Here is a 19,913-nt window from a genome sequence, read left to right as displayed (position 1 = left end):
TAGAGGATCATAGGGGAGAGGGACTCTGTGTTCTCAGCCTCCTGAATACTTAATTTAATTAAAACAGAAAAGAAAGCCTGCACTACAATTCCCAGACAGCTAAGTGTAGCCCTCAGAGCTTAGTCCAAGGTAGGATCTAAACCACAGCATGTCAAGATTGTGTATATAAAGAAAAAAATTAATGGTGTGTGGCCAATTATGATCGTAATTTTTGCAAAGACTGTATCTCACAAGTTGTGTATATTAAATAGTTTAAAGAGACCAGGGATTTAAAAAATCTTTTTGAATTTGTATTGATTTAGGGGTACAAGTGCTGTTTTGCCAAATGGACATATTGCATAGTGTTAAGTCTGGACTTCCATTGTTACCATCAGCCGAATAGTATTCATTGTGCCCGTTAAGTAATTTCTTATCCCTAGCACCCCCAACCCTCCCACCTTTCCTAGTCTTCAAGGTCTATTATGCCCATATGTACACATTATTTAGTTCCCACTTCTAAGTGAGAATATGTGTTTAAGACACTAAATCATTGATTTCTTTAATATGCTTAAAGTCACTTTGTGATTTGTTGTTACCTTTTAACCTTCTGTGTGTGCTCTGGGAACAGCGGGTTCTGTTTTGTGCTTTGTGAGGCCAAGCACACGTCTGCTCACCCAGCATGGCTAACCAGAGAAGGTGTTGCAACAGGCTCTGCCTTTTTGCAAAACCTTGCAGGATGAACAGGCCAGCAGGGATGCCCTCCTATATGTTCTGCTTTCTTAAAGGGTACAGTTTTGTTTTCGTAAAAAGAAGAAAAGAAAGAGAATGTAAAACTGTACTGATGAATTGTGAGTTTTAAAAAAGGGTCTTGATGGTCAGGGTCTTGATGAGATTATATGGCTCACACATATAATCCCAGCACCTTGGGAGACCACGACAGGAGGCTAGCTTAGGCCAGGGGTTTGAGATCAGCCTGGGTAACATAGTGAGACCCTGTTTCTACAAAAAGTTAAAAAAAAAAAATTAGCTGGGAGTGACATGTGAGATCAGGGTGTGGTGGTGGGTGGCTGTAGTCCCAGCTACTCTAAGCTTAGTCAGAAGTATCTTGAGCCCAGGAGTTCAAGTCCAGACTGGGCAACATAGTGACCATCCGTCTTTACAAAATAAATAAATAAAATAAAATAAAAAAGGATCTTGAGAAACTGGCTGGTCAAAGTGAGTTTGCAGTAACATTTTTCTTTGCTGGAGTGAGGTAGCAGCTCTCCTCTGTAGCTGAAGATTGTTTAAGTTGGGGGTGGAGGAAAAAGAATGCCTCTAAGTTTGCTTTTAAAATTAATCACATAGAAACGCGAGCTGAGCTGTGTCTTGGAAGTGCCCTGGTTTCAATCCACGCTTAAAAATGGTACATAATCCTAGAGGGGCTTAAATCTACATAAATGAGGAGTTTGACATTATTTGCTTTACTGTTCACATTGTAGATCACTATAATTTCAAGAAACAGCATTAAAATAAATAAAATGATACACTTTAGGATGCTTTCTATTTATTAGATCTGAACTTGAATTCAGATTATCAAAAAATCATGCTTTTTTGAAAGAAACACATGTCTAATCTGTCCTTTTAAACTAATTGTTCTTTTTTTTTTTGAGACGGAGTTTCACTCTTGTTACCCAGGCTGGAGTGCAATGGTGCGATCTCGGCTCACCGCGACCTCCGCCTCCTGGGTTCAGGCAATTCTCCTGCCTCAACCTCCTGAGTAGCTGGGATTACAGGCACGCGCCACCATGCCCAGCTTATTTTTTGTATTTTTTAGTAGAGACGGGGTTTCACCATGTTGACCAGGAAGGTCTCGATCTCTCGACCTCATGATCCACCCGCCTCGGCCTCCCAAAGTGCTGGGATTACAGGCCTGAGCCACCGCGCCTGGCCTAAACTAATTGTTCTCTTAAATAAGCTATGATATAAATCAAATCATTACCAGGTAACTTTCAAAGCACATCTGTTTAAGAGTATTGTTTTGCAAATATATGCTACAGATTTTTTAAATGCTACACACAAATGAAAAGCTGATAAGTGTTTTGAAATCTGTTGTTTTGTCAAAGGTAAATTAGCTAAAAGATTTATTTAGCTAATAAATCATACGAACAAATTTGTATGATTCAATAGAAGAAAAACACCAAGGTATAAAAAAATAAAAACTAAACTAAATAAACTATGAATACACAATGAAGTATTATGCTAGTGTGTAATTAGAAATATATTTTTATGCTGCTGCTCTTACATGATCTTTGGGATGTATTATTAAGTACAATCAATAAAACTGTTGGAAACATTTTTGTATAATATGGCACAACATTTAATTGAGAAAGGACTGATATGTATTTTATATCTATATATTCATATGTATATATACACATATATTCAAAGATATATATATGTAAATCATTGAAAGTAGCAATATATATAATACAAAAGGACATATATACATATAAATCCTTTACTTTAAAATAGAAGAAAAAACATTTGTGATTGTTTTTAAAATAGAGAATAGCAGAGATAGGGTTGAAGTTACACTTTTCTAATACATTTTGTTTTGTAGGTTTGACTTTAATGCCATGTAAATGCATCTGCTTTTGAAACAAAAATTACATAAAGCATAAAAAGGAATTGCTAATAATTAAAAGAAAACAATCTTTGAGTTGAGTGGTTGGAAACATGATACAAAGAGAAACTGTTTCAAATAACTTTAAAATGTAGTAATTTTATTGCATGTCCTAATGAATTAAATGCAGAGGATAACAATAATTAAAACCAAAAAAAAAAAAAAACAAATACACCCAAGCTTATTGTCAGTTCTGTGTGTGTACAGAAAATAATTATGTGAATAAACAAAGATTTTTAGTGTTAAAGAAGAGATCAAATCTGAAATCGAATAAGATATGACAAGAAGTATAATCCCACGTTTGAATGAAAATATCAGGATGAACTCATTCTGTATTTTTTTGGCCAGAAAAAATACTTGAAATTATGACTAAAGCAATAGCAACAAGCACCCCTAATGCTCAGATCATGAATTTAATCACAACATTAATCAGGGATCCCCGAAGATATGACTGATTCCTGATTTAAGTAGAAAATGAGTCTGGATCATTCAAAGTATGAAAGTTACAAAGAACAGTTGGAGTTTGATTCCAAATGATTCAGATAAAATTTGAAGGGGCTTCCACTGTCCAAAAATGGAAATTTGAGTGTCAATAAGGATATTAAAACACAGCCATATTTAAAAATTCATCAGTTTATGATATCAAAAAGCGAAACACAAAAACACCACTCTTGCTTCCTTTGGAGAACTAGAACTTCCTTTTGATCAACTAACTCATCAAAACCGATAAGCAAGAAAAGGGTTAATGTCCAAATGTATGATCATTAATAGTAAAAAAGTTTTGAAAAAATATTGTGATAAAGTATTTGCACTCTCAGATAATAAAATATTATAGAACATTTAGAGCATGTGGCATTAGCGCAGTAATAATAGAGCAATAAAATACACATCCAAGTATATCTATTATTCATGTTATAAAGTTAGCATTCATACTGTTGACAAAGTGTTAGATTGTTTAATAAGTACTTCATACATAGTTAACTATTTGAAGAACTACCTTTCCTTCTTAGCCTATATCGTAGCAACATCAATTTTAGAGCAAATGAAGAGAATGTAGAAGTTGGAGAAAGAGAAAGGGAAAGAGGGTAAAGAAGAAGGAAAAGAGAGTAGAAAAGAATAAAGTGAAGAGTTAGATAAAGAGAGGAGTGTAAGAAATTTTAAAAAAAGTCTGGTATTGGAGTGGGTCAGGACTTTCTAGGCAGATGCCTCCAGAGAAAAGAAAAAAAGAAAATATTCAATAAAATGAACTTTAGAATTAGATTGTCTAATTTTAAATACCAGGCTCTATTGCATAATAATTGGTATGCAACTTGGGAAAGACATTGAACCTCTCTATGCCTCAGTTTCTCCACTGAAGTAAGGATAATTATTATATGCATTCTAGAGGTGGTTTAAAGATTAAATAAAATTGCATGTGTTAAAAATTTAGTGCAATCTGAATCTATTAAACTACATAAATGTAGCATATTACTGGATACATTTTTAAAAATTTGCATGTTAAAAAACTTTATACAATAAATACAAATGACAAATGGAAAATAACATGTAAATGTATGTAACAGATGAAAAGCTAATAAAATTATAACTATATAAAATAAATATACAAGGGAGAAAAATAAAAGATTAGTAATTTATAAAAAAATCAATGACAAGACTTGAAAAAATTCAACTAATTAAAATCAAAACAAAAAAAATTAAAATTAGATACTTATTGTCTATTTGGGAAAAAACTGAAGACAAAATTCATTATTAATGAAATTATACAAAAACTGCTAATCTCTTACACTGTTGGGACAAATACATCATTAAATCTCTGAAGGGTAACTTGGAGGTGTGCGTCAAGTCTAAATTTATGCTAAGAAAATGCTTAGGAAATTGGTATATGAAAATATTTCTCATACTACTATTTGTAATAGTAAAAACCTAGAATCAACCAATGTATCCATTGTATCCAAAGATATGTGACTGGTCAAATTCATTTTGATATTTTGAAGAATTATTAATGACATGTATGCTGTATTACAAAGTTTTTAAAAACAGGACACAGATAATGCTTTCACCATGATACCAATTTTGAATAAATATATAGTGGTATCATTTTTCTTTTTACATGTGCATTTTAAAACTTGCCTACTGTGAAAACATACTTATTCCATAATTTGAAAAAAAAATTTTAAAAGCTTCTCAAAGTTTGAAAAATAAGTTATTATAATTATACTAACTTACCATGAGTTGGTAGTGATGTTTTTCTTACAGGTAAAATAAGTAAATAGTGCTTATTGCTATGATGAGGAAAAAGTCCAACCTGGCTGGCAGATTCTTGTGAGATTTTATTGACCATGGTGTTTCTCGTATATAACATTTTAAGCTGACCTAAGAAGGAGCAAATTCTGAGAAAGGTTTACATGGAGTGAGCTTTTCTAAACATTGCAACATCTTTCTCAGTCTTCATCTCAGCCTAGTAAACACCTATCACCTTCACAACTGAAGTAATCTCATAGTAAGCACAGAGAAGACTCTTTTCAAGAAAGTGGGGGCAATGGACTTGTTGATTTCAAAATCATCCCCAGTTCCGAGTTGCTCAATGTTCAAGGTCCTGTCTAGTAATTATGTGTTCTGTTTATGGGGTCTTGGCATTTAGAACATTTCGCCTACTCATTGGTAATGTATGCAGGAGATTTTCCCATATTCTTTCAATAGCTTGGTGTTGGGGATGTTGGTTAGACCCATATACTCTCCAATTATCCAGCATTATCCAGTATTCACATTTAATAAGATTAATAGCATTACTACATAAATCTTATATATCAAATAGGGAATACATGAAGAACTTGAATCTATTTACCTATCCTAACGTTAAAAGCAGACTGTAAAATATTCTAAGGTAAGTGGGGATGAAGTTCTGTCATATGTAGACTCTCTTCATTGATATGAAAATATAGAATATTGAAAAAAGATTACAAGCTAAGGCAAATATCTTACCTATTACGCTAATTGTCCAGCATTGCTTGCTCTTAGTCACTCTGCAATATGCTCTGTTATGGGCAGAAAGCTGGCTTAGTGACACCAAGCCAAGGGACTGACTAACCAAATTTATTTTCTGATTAGACAAGTTTAAATATCGTGTTTCTCTACACTGATTATTGTTTCAACAAGTATTTGCTGAACAGCTGCCATATGCCAGTCACTGTGATTCGTTTATGAGAGACACTACAGAACTTCGGAATTAACATCTTAGTGATGATCTTTTGGCATTAGTGAAAGGAATTTCTAAATGTTTAAATCAGGAATCAGCAAACTACAACTTGCTGGCCAAGTTTAGCTTTTCTATCTGTTCTTGTTAATAAAATTTAGCAAAACACAGCTGTAGACATTCATTTATATATTATCTATGACTGTTTACATGCTACAATGGTGGTTTAGTTACAACAGAGACCATATGTAATGCATAGCCTAAAGTATTTCCTGTTTGGTTTTTCACAGGAAAAGTTTGCTGACCTTTGGTTTAGGTGACACTAAACTTCCATGTTTTTTTATAAACTTCCATAATTCATTCACCCCAGTCTATTCTTCAAACAACATCCAGAGTCATCCTTTTTATATGAAAGTGGGATAATATCACTCTGCCCTGAAAAATCACAATGACTTTTCATGCTCTCGCAATGAACACTACATTCTTACACGATCCTTCTCTCTCTCTCTCTCTCTCTCTCTCTCTCTCTCTCTCTCTCTCTCTCTCTCTCTCGGTTGCTGTAACTGAATACCCAAGGCTAGATAATTTATTAAAAAAATAAACTCACTTCTTACAGTTCTGGAGGCTGAGAAGTCCAAGTTCAAGGGACTATATCTGATAAGGGCCCTCTTGCTGATGAGGACTCTCAGCGGAGTCCTGAGACAGCACTGGATATCACATGGTGAGGGGACGAGAGCAGGTCTGCTCTGATCTCTCTTTCTCATCTTATAAAGCTTCCAGTCCCAACCTCATGGCCATATTCTTATGACCTCATCTATTCCCAATTGTCTCAGAGTCCCCTACCACCAATTAACATATGAATTTGGGGATTAAGTTTCCAACACTTGAAATTTGAGGGACATATTTACACCATAGAAACCTTCAAAGCCCAGCTGGTTTCAGTTGTGGTGACCCCTTTCAATTCCTTGAGCAGATCACTGTCTTTATAAACTTTTTCTTTAATCTTTTTCCACTTAAATCTTAGTTTATCCAACTCATTCTTTATTCTTGGCTTAAATTTCACTTCTCAGAGAAGATTTCACAGCCATGTTATTTACAGTAATTATTATTACACCACTACCCTGCCCTGTTATTTTCTCCTGTACTCTTATTTTCTTTTATGGCATATCTTAAAATTTGCTTGCAGATATTCATTTATGGGTTTGTATGATGCCTGTTTATAACAATAGACAATAAACTCAGTGAGAGTAATAATTATGTTAGTTTTCTTAACTAAGTACCCTATACCCATATACAGGTATCCTGGACCTTATTAGTTATAAATTTTTTTGAATGAAGAATGTAGGCGTATATTATTATGTCAGTTAGGTGGAAGTAGGTGTTTTTATGGAAGCAGAAAAATGGCAGATGAGTTCAAATTTTTTGAATAAAACAAGTAATAGAAGAGATTCTATTACAGTACTCAGAAAACGTGTCTAGATCTTCTGAATGATGATTTCTGAAATAAAAAGTAACAAATAAATTGGTTGAGAAGATAGTCACTGCTGAGACCTAAATTTATAACCTGGAACACTGTTTAGAAGAAACATCTCAAATGACACAGATCTGAAAAACATGAGATAACACAGATTTGAAAAACATGAGATAACAGATAAGAGAACTGGAGAATAAATCTCAGAGACTAAAAGTACAAATAATAGGATTTTAGGAGGAGAAAAAAAAAGACAGGCAGTAAGTCCCTATAGAAAAATATCCCTGAGGGATAGAGGTAGGGCAAATTAAAATGACCTAAGTTCTAGTCAGATTTGGTGAGAAAAGACACACACACTTAAGTTCATTCTAATAACACTGTAGAGTTCCAGTGATAAAGAGAAAATCGTACAAACTTTCGGATAAAAAGCAAAAAGGACCTGTATTACTTGACCTGGGCTACCATGACAGAATGCCAGAGTGGTTCGCTTAAACAACATGAATTTATTTTCTTACAGTTCTGGTGGCCAGGAGTTCAAGATCAAAGCGTCAGGAGAGATGGTTTCTGGGAGGCTTCTTTCTGGCTTGGAGACAGCTCTGTCCTCACATTGCCTTTCCTCTGAGTGTACAAGCAAAGAAAGGGACACACACACACGCACACACACACACACACACACAGAGAGAGAGACATCTGCCATCTTTTTCTGTTATCAGTCCTATTTGATTATGACCACACCTTAATGACCTCATTTAACCTCAGTTACCTCCCGGAAGGCCCTATCTTGAAATGCATTGCATTGGAATTTGGGCTTCAACATATAAAATTTGTTGGGACACAATTGAGTACATAACAATGCTTATAAAGGAAAAATAATGAGACTGCCATTGTTCTGATTGTCTACAAGCTAGAAGCTAGATGAGTTTGGGATAACATTTGAAGATGACTGAGAGGAAGGGCTACAAGTAAACCATTTTGTGCCTAGTCGAGTTATTATCTGTCTCTCAGGAGTAAAGGAAATATACTTGCAAAGACATTAGGATTCAAAGAAGAGATCACTCAGTCCATCACAAGAAAATACTCAATGACCATCTCCAACAAACAGATCCATCATAATAGAAATCTCAAGGTAAGAAAAATGGAGGAAGAGAGAAACATGGTGAGCAATGAACCCTGGTTTACACACATAAATCTAAATGGATGGTGACACACTTTCTGGTAATGTGAAATAGAACAATAATATGGTTTATTAAAAGGAGCATCTGCAAGGAAATTATAATGGCTTAGATCTGAACATAATTAGCTCAGTGAAAACTGAGTTGGATGGTAGTTGGGAGGAAGAAGGAAGAAGTATTCTAAAAATGTCATCTGTGTGAGAGTTGAACAGTGTCAAGAAAGAAGAAGGAAAGTAAGATTTCATCTCATAGAAGACTAAGGAGAGAAAGTTAATCGAATATTTGGTATAGGAAAGAGTTAGAATCATATTAGTAAATACACAGGGTCTGATTATGAGTCCTTGAAAAGGGAAAGTGATCAGTTAGAATATAAAGTATGTTCTACAACTTTAAATTTAAAAGTCAAGAAATGAAATACATACCAGCTTCAGCAAATTGGTGAAAAACAAACCAAAACCAGAAAAATTAAAAAGGAAATCACTAAAGATATTACGTAGTAAATATAAAGATAGCTGGAATAAAATTAATATATGAATTTAGGAATGAATTAAATTCTTCCACTAGAAGCAAGAGATTGATAGAGTTAAAAATGGAATGAAAATGTGCTATTTATTCAAAAAGACATATTTAATGCATCTTTAAAATTAAAAAAAAATAAAAGATAGATTAGGTAAATAAGAACAAAACTAACAGCAGAAGTGGCAATTATATTTCACCTAATATAATCTAGGTAAAATGTACTATTTAAAACATCAAACAGAGGCATAATATAATCACAAGAGATATAGCAAATGTTGAAGATACTTCTATTATAAACCTCTATGTACTAAATAACAACTATATGTATAAATTTATTAGAAAATCAGGGAGAATTTGATAAGCCTTCAATATAGGAGAACATTTCACTATACTTATTTTGAAATTAGACAAAAATAAGGATATGAGAGAAATTAATAATTATATTTGACAATGTAGGCCCATATATGCCTAAAAGAACTTATATTCATTTTCTGTAAGTTCATGAAACACTTACATAAATTGAGCTGAACCTGATTACCAAGAAAATTTGATAGGCCATATGCTCTGATTAAAATTATAAAATTCAAAAATTACCAGAATGATGTCAACCACTAGGAAACTGAGAAACAATTTCAACAGATATTGGAATAGATACTTTTTAAATCAAAAAGAAGATCCAAATGACAATATAGGCTATCCAGAAAGCAATGAAAAGTGTATTTAACAAAAATATAAAACAGCATTCTGATGAATTTTTAAAATAAAATCCAAGTTAGAATCTAAATTACTCATCTCATGATTTGAGAAACAGAACATTCACAAAACAACACAACCAAAACAAAAGACTAGAAGAATTTCTTTTTAAAAGTAGATATTAATCAAAATTAATGCTTAAAATAACAAAAAGGCTATAGACATTAAAACAGGTATTGTTTGAAAAATTGTAAGCGGAAAAAATAAAATACAAGATTAAGATTGTGAAAAAGTATTATCACAAACACACTGGTAGAGAAAAAATTAAAAGGATAAGAGAATACATGACAAATATTTGAAATCCTAATAGAATGAATTATTTAAAAAAATATGTTATTAAAATTTATCCCAAAACAAGTGACAACTTAAAATGATCAATTACTATGAAAAATGACTAAACAATTATGTATCTTACACTGAAAAGGTCACCAAATGGGTTGAGAGCAAAATTCTAGCTCATCTTTAGGGAAAAGACAATTACAATATTATACAAGTGTTACACATCACCAAAAAGATGAACACTTTTCTCAAATCATTTTAAGAAACTTTCTTGGCTTTACTTCCAAAATTCAAATACATACTTTTTTTAAAAAGAAAGTGGATTCAACAATAAAAAGAATGAAATAGTAATACATGCTAAAACATGCATAATCTCGTAAACATTATGTCAAGTGAAAGAAGCAAGACATAGAGACCACGTAGTGTATGATTTATGTACATAAAATGTCTTGTTTCTGTAGAAACAGAAAACAGATTAGTGGTGGCCTAGAACTGGAGGTGGGAACAGAAATTGGCTACACATCGGCACATCTTTTCAAGGTGATGGAAACTGGATTGTGATGATGGTTGTATAATTATAAACTGACTAAAAGTCATTCAAAATGGATGAATTTTATAGTATGTAAATTGCATTTCAGTAAGGCTCTTTTTTAGGGGGAAGGGGAAGACAGGGTTTGACTCTGTCACCCAGGCTGGAGTACAATGGCATGAACATAGCTCACTGCAGCCTTGACCCCATGAATTTCGGTTATCCTCTCACCTCCGCCTTCCAGGAAGCTGGGACTATACATGCAGGCCACCACAGCCAGCTAATTTTTGAATTTCTTGTGGAGATGGGGGTTCACCATGTTATCCAGACTGTTCTTGAACCCCTGAGTTCAAGTGATCTGCCCGCCTTGGCCTCCCAAAGTGCTGAGATTTACAGGCATGAGAGCCACTTCACTTGGCCTAAATTCCTTCTTAAAGTAAAGGAATACTAGATAAAGTAAATCAAGAATATTATTTATAAATATATATGCAAAAAGTCTCAAATATAAACTATTAGATTTTAGGAAGATGTCGTAGAAAGGTACGTCATACTATGAAGAAGTAGCATTTCTTTCAGGAAAGCAAATGAAACAAGTCATTAGCCATTCTTTATAAAGCAAAATGGGACCACAAAGATATTAATTAAATTTCCAACCATCAATTGCAAATATTTCAATCACAAATCAGTAATTTCACTCTTGAATCAAGAACTAAAGATGCCCATTGTTAGTATTTTGTTGAAAGTTCTAAAAATGCAGCAGGAAAATAAGCAAACAATGCAAATTTAAGGGAAAAAGTGATAAACCTATCTCTTTTAGATAAAATTATTCGATACCTAGAAAACTCAATAGAGTGTAATTAAAACAAAAATTCTTCAATTGATAAGAATTTGGTAAGGTGGTTTGTGATATGATAACACTACAGAAAGAAAGTCTTTGATCTATCAATAAGCATCTAGATTTAAAGTAGAACAAAAACGACATTCATAATGACAAAAAATATAATATTAGGAATAATCCTAATAAGAAAGTAACAGAAAATTGTATGAATTAAATTTTACAAATTTATATTACATAATATAAATCAAGATCTGAGCAAATAGAAAGGCACCCAGTGATTGATACATTTTTATAAACATGCCATTTCTTCTGAAATTGATACATAGTTTAATACAATGCCAATTATAATCCCAACATACTTTTTTTAACCAGATAAAATTATTCTAAGAGCTTACATAAATGGAAACAAAGCCAGATAATTGCCAAGAAAAGCATTCAAAAGAAGATTAGAAAAAGAGAACATGACTTATATAAAAAGTAATTCAAAATATTGATTTGAATCAGTTTCTTATATTGTCATATAGACAGACACATAGATCAGTGTAACAGATTGAAAAATTCATAACTATATCTAGAAATACATGAGAATATAATGCACAATGACAATAATATTTGAACCAGTAAGAAAACATAGATTGTTTTCAAATGGTACTGGCATAACTGGCTATCCCTCTAGAAGAAAATGCAGTTAATTCATGTTTTATCCAAAACATAAAATAATGCTAGAAGGATTAAAGATTGAACTAAAAAAATTTAGACAATAAACATTATAAAAGTAATATTTAAGACACTTCATATATTGTTTAGAATTTGCATATAGCAAAACATGTATGAGAATCATACAAAATTGAAAAAGCTTTGTGTGCAAAAAGATTCCAGAAAAAAGGGAGAATAGAAAACAATAATGAATCTGGGAACATTTTTTAACATAAATGATATAAGACTTATTTTATGTAAAAACCCTTTCAAACATTTCAATAGAATGATTAGCAAAGGAGCAATGCACAAAAAAGCAATTCCAAATGGCTAATAAACATTAAGATACTCAACCTCACCAATTGTCAGTGAATGCAAATTAAAATAATGAGATATCCCTTTATGCCCATAATAGTGGCAGGCATTGAACAGAGCAATAACTCCTACGGCTGGTGGGGATACAGGAAAAAGGGATACTTGAATATACTGCTGGTGAAAATATGCATTATTATAGTTCTTTTGAAAACAATCTGGAAATATCTATTAAATTAAAACTATTTGACCCAGAAACTTAATTGTAGGAACCTAACCCAGAGAAAAATATGCAGCAGGAAGTAAAGATACATGTACAATAATATTTACTGCATCATTATTTGTTGTGCCAAAAGACTGGGAGCTTGCTGAATTCCTATTGATAGTAAAATGACTGGATATTTCGAATTTTAGAGAACATTATACAATGTAGTACTATACTGCCTGAGTTGGAAATATTTCCATGATGTATTCAGAAAAAGCAGGATGCAAGAAAGAAAACCAAGGATGTAAGCAATGGACAAGCAGAGAGCCAAATCATGAATGAACTTTCATTCACAATCACTACAAAGACAGTAGGATATCTAGGAATACAGCTAACAAGGGGCATGAAGGACCTCTTTAAGGAGAGCTACAAACCACTAATCTATATATCTGACTGAAGAAAAATATGAGATTATACAAGCTGGCATGTTAAAATGCTATCTCCTGTGCATAGCAATGGGGGAATGAAAAGAGGAATGAGGGATCACAGCAAAAAAAAAAAAGGAGAAAATAAAACTAAAATCCAGCATGTGTGATTTGACTTCATCTGTGACAGACAGACTTTAGTATGGCCCCACATTTCTGCTTTTTTCTAGTACTTGTACCTTGTACAATCTCTTCCTCTTGAATATGGGTAGGCCTGTGACTTGCTTCTCACAAGTAGAATGTAGCAGAGGTGATGCGATGTCACTTTCCCAAGTATGTTACTTCTAGCTTCCATCTTGCTAAAAGACTCTTTATTGGCCATCTTTGTTGGCTTTAATGACATAAGCTGCCATGTAAAAAGGTTCACATTGCAAGAAACTGAGGGCAGCTTCCAACTGACAGAGAGCAAGGAACTGAATCCTACCAACAACCACAGGAGCTTGGAAGTGAATCTGTCCTCAGTTGAACCTTCAAATGAGACCCCAGCCTGGCCAACACCTTGATTGTAGGCTGGCAGAGGATGTAGTTAACCTGTGCGTGTACTCTTGATCCACAGAAAATGTGAGATAATAAATAAATGTTGCTATAAGCTGCTACATTTGTGGTATACATGTATGCTGCACTAGAAAGCTAGTATATCATTTAGCCATTTATATAAAATCATATGTGTGTTAGAAAAATTAAGCACAGCTACTATTTATTGAAAACCAACAACCCTCGAAAAACTCATTTATATTATATCAAAGCCTAATGGAAGATTTCTCTGAAATGTCACTTCCATCTCACAGGAGAGAAACCTGAGGCTTGGAAGTTAACTTGCAGGAGGTCAGGGAGCTGGTATTTGGCCAAGTGGAGGTTAGAACCCTGGATGTCCAACTCAGAGTCTCTTTGTTTTGTGTATGTATGCAAGTGCTTTTCACTCATTCCATTGGCAGTCCAAACAGGCAAACTATCTGGATTGTCCACGGTCCAAATCTCTAAAAAACTGCTACAAGCCCTGTAGGCTTCTAAGCCCTTAAGACTAAAAATGTTTGGTGTACAGGGTAGGTGGCCCCCAATCCATGCTTAAGTAGCCTTTTGGCTTATGTCTACTTAGAATATTATCTAAAATCAAAAGGGCGGCTCAGGGGGCGGCACTGAGCACTGAACTTCAGAGCATGAAGAACAGTATTTCTACACGCCTGAAAGCCAAAAGACAGAAGCAACAAAATGTGGGCGTGAGATACAGCAAAACATGTAGTCAGTGTCAGTACTTGCAGAAAGAAGCTTTAAGATAGGCTTTTCTAAAAGGATCCTGTATAAAATGAGTGTTTTATAGCAAGAAAATTAAAAGAATCAACAGTCAACTAGGTTGCAAAATGCTGAGTTGAAATTAAACAAATGTCTCTTACTGCAAGTTTTTCCAGAAAATGTAATATGCTAATGTACATTGAGTATTAACATTAACTTAAATATGTTTAAATTTGGAAAAGTTGGCTTTGTACAATATTTTCAATTGCATTTTCAGAAAATGAAAAGTGGAAAATGCTCCTGTCTTCTTTCCACCTGCTTCAATACATGTTTCCCCCCCTCTCTCAGGCTGACTTGACATTGCATTTCCTCCCTCCTCCTCCTCCTAAACGTGTGTCATTCAAAAGCAAGAAACTACTCTGCGAACAGAAATTGTGAAAACCATTTTAGCATTTTCTCTAAATCTTCCCTAAAAGGATCAAAAACATATATTGGAGTTAGGCAAATAATTTTTTCAACAACAAAATCTAGTGTATCTGTATTCTCCAAAAATTAAAGACGTAAATTCTAGGCATTATCTCTGAAGACTAAACACTAAAAAGATATTCATTCTAGAGGAGACCTAGAGAAGCATAAGGAACTGGGTGAAGGGTATGATAAAACTATGAGCAACAATACTGATGATAATGTTGTGTATGTGTGCACTTTGAATATTACAGTCATAACTGACATCTCATTTAATTGTCAAATGATTCACTGAGATTTGTCTATTGTTCTAATTTTAGACATTTTGTTTTAAAAAAGAAGAAACCATAAGAGATTATATGCTCGAGGTTATAATTCTATCAAATGAGATGATTAAAATTGAAAACAGAGTTTACTTTTAGTAAATTTTGTGAGGAACATGTTTTAGGTGATTTTCACAGATCAGTTTAACAATTCATTAATCCGCCCTTCAGCTATATCCAGTCTACCTTTCGAATTGACCACAGAAGGCTTTCTATTTTTTAAATATCTCTGTATTTCTTAGCTTGAAATTCGAATTAGCTCTTAATTGCTTGTTTTTGCTTTGTTTTTCTGCTTCCTGTCCCTGCTTTATAAAAAAAATTTGAATGTTTTAATTATGCCTATTTAAAAGCCCTTTTATACTGTTCTTTCCTCTTAGTTTTGGAATTCATGTTCTCATCTCTTTGTGACTCCATCTCAGGGTAGTTGTCTAACTCGTGGCTATGAAATTTTGTAATGTAAACTCAGTTCTAGCTCCATGTGTTTCTGTGGTATTCTCACATCTCTTGGGTGGGAGGTTAGGAAGAACAGAGAGGAACTCATGGATTTTCAGATCCTAGGCTAATGTTTGTATCATTTTGTCTGCTTTGGGAATATATCTGTTTAAGGATGATATCTCCTGGGAAGTAATAATTTGGATTTCAAAAACACACGATGTAACCCTCAACTCTTTGTTGTTTGCAGGTGATTCCTTGTACACACATAGTCCTGTTAGACGTTAAATTTCTTTACCTCTTATCTATGCCCCTAACTAAATAGTTGTGTTTCTTGGGGTTTTTTTTTTTTTTTTTTTTTTTGAGATGTAGTTTCACTCTTGTTACCTAGGCTAGAGTGCAATGGCGCGATCTCGGCTCACCGCAACCTCCACCACCTAGGTGTAGGCAATTCTGCTGCCTCAGCCTCCTGAGTAGCTGGGATTACAGGCACGCGCCACCATACCCAGCTAATTTTTGTATTTTTCGTAGAGACAGGGTTTCACCATGTTGACCAGGATGGTCTCAATCTCTTGACCTCGTGATCCACATGTCTCGGTCTTTCAAAGTGGGTATCTTTTTTTTTTAAGTCATGTTTCAGGTGTGGAGTAATCTTTTGTAAAAGCCAACTTTGTGCTACTTAGTAGTTTCAACTCCCTTTATGCAGAAATCTGTTTTTTCTCTCCCAAATTAGAAGGAAGTTCATCAGGAGCCTCAGCTTCAGCTGTTGCTCATTGCCCCACCTCTTAGTTTCTTTTACTATGCACTTGAGAGTTTTCCTTTCTTGATTGCTTGTTCAGCTGCTTCTGCATATTGCTTATGTTCTGTCTGTGTATTTATGTATCTATCTATTTGTCCATCTATCCATCCATCCATCCTCCTATCTATTCAATAGGTTAGTTAGTCAATTACTTATGGTTTAAACCAGGAAAGAAAATTTCTTCTTAGCCATATTAAATTTATATCTATCCCCTGTGTCTTAAATCACATCACTTCTCAATATTAATCTTTCACTTTGCAATGGTAAAATAATTGATATTATGGAAATAGTAATTATAGCTTGTTCATAAAATCTCAGAAGACTGGAATTAGAAAGCAGATTATAAAACTGAAAGAAGCAGTTTAAGAATAAATGAAAGGAAATATCATATTACTGCTTTCCACAATAGATAGCAAACCTACAACAGTTCTTCTCTAGGTGGTATTTTAGTTCAGTTAATGATGTGTTAGACATCTTAGGAGGTAATTCATGTGAAGGACTGTGTTTACTAAATCACAGATGTTCCTTGAGCAATATTCTGTATTGGATAGCGAGGATGCTTTGGTTACCAGGTAGGTAGGGTTGATACAGTGTAGAGAGAGTCAGCAGCATAAAATCTCAGAGGACAAGGAATACATGGCAGGCCGGAGAAGAAGTCTCAGAACAAATAATTTTTAAGCCAAAATTTGAAGGATGAAAGGGAGATGGTGATTACCGTTTTGGTCATGTCAAGCTTAGTGAAATCCTTTCACGTGTGGATACCCAGTTGTCAGTTGAATAAACATGTCTGGAGCTTAGGTGGCAATTCCGGATTGGAGATATTGATTTGGTCTTCCAGTTGGATGGTAATTTATTCATCTATCATGTTTAATTTTAATTCAGTTTATTTGCTATCCATGAATAATATTTCAGAATCTAAAATGTTATACAGTTGGCACAATAAAAAGTCTTCCTTCAACTCCTGTCACCCAAATTTCCAAGCACCCTATCAAAGACAGCCATTGCTACCAGTTTCTAGTACAACTTTCTAGAGAGTAGCATATCCACGTTCATATTTTACACTTATGATATTATATCATTTGAACCTTTCCACATCTTGCATTTTGACTTTGCATTGTATTGTGATAATTTTATATCAGTGCATAAAAAGCTTCCTTATCTGTTTTTTTGGACAATTGTGTATTATTCCATTGTGTGTATCAATTAGTCCCACAGCTTTAAATATTTCTCATCTTAAATGATAGCTTTAAAATGTAAATCTCAGCTATATGTCTTCCTAATTAAAAGTCCTAAGTAGCTTCTCATATGATATTCAGAATAAAATACAAACGTTTTACTCTAGCTCACAAAGCCATTGATAGCTGATATCTGCCTTCTCCCCTGACTGCATCCTATACTTCTCTTTTGCTAGCTCACAGTGATCTAACCAAGTTAGCTGCTTTCTCTTTTCTTGCTATATCAGGATCCACTTGCTATATGAGTTTTGCAACTCGATACGCTTTCTGGCATGCTGTTCTCTCCAGCTTTCATGTGACCAGCTTCAGATTTTATGACTAATGTAAAGTAGCCACCCACATTTTATAAATTGTCACCCTATTTTAATAGTCTACATTGTGTCGTAAAGTCAAAAATGAACAAGGACTGACTATGATCCTCGAGTGTGGCAGCCATGGGAACACAGCCCTCAGATCTCTGACTTCAGGGAGATAGGGCGGGGGGTGGGGAGGCCCAGTGGGTGTGTTCTAATATCTATGGCTTCATTTACACCAAGGCCACACTTCCCTTGAGCTGCTCCAGATAATGACTGACAGTGGCAGTGATAGTAAGGCAGGCCTGTTTGTGGGAGATGTGGGGCTCTGTTGATAGGGAAATTTCATTTGAGGACTCAAATGACCTTAAACGTTTCTTAGAATTGTACTACAGTCTAGAACACTTCTATTCAACCTTCCTTTCTTCTTTTCTTTTCTTCCTCTTTTCTTTACTCAGGGATTAATTCGGGGATGCATATCCCATAACTCTCTCCTTAATTTCATTCATAGACCTTCCCATAATACATCTTGTATTTGCATATTTAGTATTGTTTTGGCCTCTGCTCCTTGGAGGATCAGGACTAAAACATCAAGAAACATGAACATATCGATATTGATTGAGAAAGTGGATCTCACAAGAGAGAGAATAGGCATGCTCAGAGCAGTAAAAGGAAAACAAATAAAATCTGGCATCATGAAAGAGAAGGAATAAAGAATATTTCAATAAGTAAGTAGCTATGAAGAGTATACATTGCTTTGTGAAATAAACACACTTAGGACTTCAAGCATTAGGCTTTTCTAAGCATGAGTCCTCAGTGATCTTGTTGAAGGCATTATCATTGGAAATGTAAGGGTGAGGACTAAAATACAATTGTTTAAGGAGTAAGTGTCAGTTGAAGAAATAGTGGGCAACAAGTATTGGCAGTTCTATTAATATAATTATATAAAGAGAAGAAAAGTAAGGTGGTGACATGCAAAGGAAGAGATGGATAGCAAAAGGTTTTGGGGTGTTTTTGTTTTTGTTATCGGATGGAAGAGATTGCAGCATGAGAGAAAAATCCAGTAATCGTTGATAAACTGAAGACAACAGAAAGGATTACTAAGGGAATAAAATCCAGTAGGTTATTGGAGTTGACAGGATCCAAAATACAGATGAATTTATTGGTTTAGTTCTTCTCTTTGTCAGAGAAATAAAAGAGGAAAAGTAAGCGTTGGTACAGGAGTTGAGTTGAGAAGGTAAATTATCTCTTCCAATGGAATATTTTTTTTCACTCTCCATGAAACAAAAGCCAAAGCTATATGTTGCATGAGCAGGGGAAGAAAACGAAAGTCTGAGGAAAATAGGTTTCAAAAAGATTTTATAGGAAATGGAAGAGCAAATTGACACATTCCATCTGTTACTGGGGACCATACATTCATAAATGCCTATCTGTTTAATTGTGGAATTTTATCCAGCAGTATGCCACTAGCTATGCACAAAAGTGGACACATAAAGCAGCTATGTTGATTCAGATACCGGCTTTGGCCAGACTTCTGTGGTGAAAAGGCACTAGTAACACACGATCTTAGGGAACTGGTAAAAATGGGAGAAGTGTCAGACCTTGAATTGTTAGCAAAATAAGAAGCACAGTGAAGAAACAAAGAGGCTTACATGATAAGGATAAATCAAATAACTGGAGACCCAATAAATAACAAACAGAAAATGTTTTAGAAATCATCGGAAGAACCTGAATGAAAGAGGACTGAACACATTTGGGTGTCTGAACTTGATTATCAAGAAATGGCAGCACTCCAAAGGATAGACAATATCTAAGATAGCACATGAGCATTGGTAACTGGCAGGATATGGAAAGGAAATACATGGATGATGAAGAGGTCAAGGAATTGAGACATCAGGGAATTGAATGGGCCACCCAAATGGACATTTAAATAATCCAAGATAATGACATGAGCAAAGGTGAAAGAATAAAGTGAGATGAGTCAATGTCTTACAAAGATAAAGAGGATTATACTGATAAGGGATCATGAAGGTGACCCAGCCA

General features: G+C 34.3%; 1 long non-coding RNA gene across 4 annotated transcripts in view; it reads left to right on the top strand.

Annotated features, from left to right (window-relative positions):
• The window catches only part of LOC144582969 (uncharacterized), a 512,920-nt gene that overhangs the window by 312,806 nt on the left and 180,201 nt on the right, over window positions 1–19,913 (top strand). The window lies entirely within an intron of this gene.

Source organism: Callithrix jacchus, chromosome 6 (assembly GCF_049354715.1).
Source record: "Callithrix jacchus isolate 240 chromosome 6, calJac240_pri, whole genome shotgun sequence".
Taxonomy (NCBI): Eukaryota; Metazoa; Chordata; class Mammalia; order Primates; family Cebidae; genus Callithrix; species Callithrix jacchus.
This window is presented reverse-complemented; position numbering and strand designations above follow the sequence as displayed.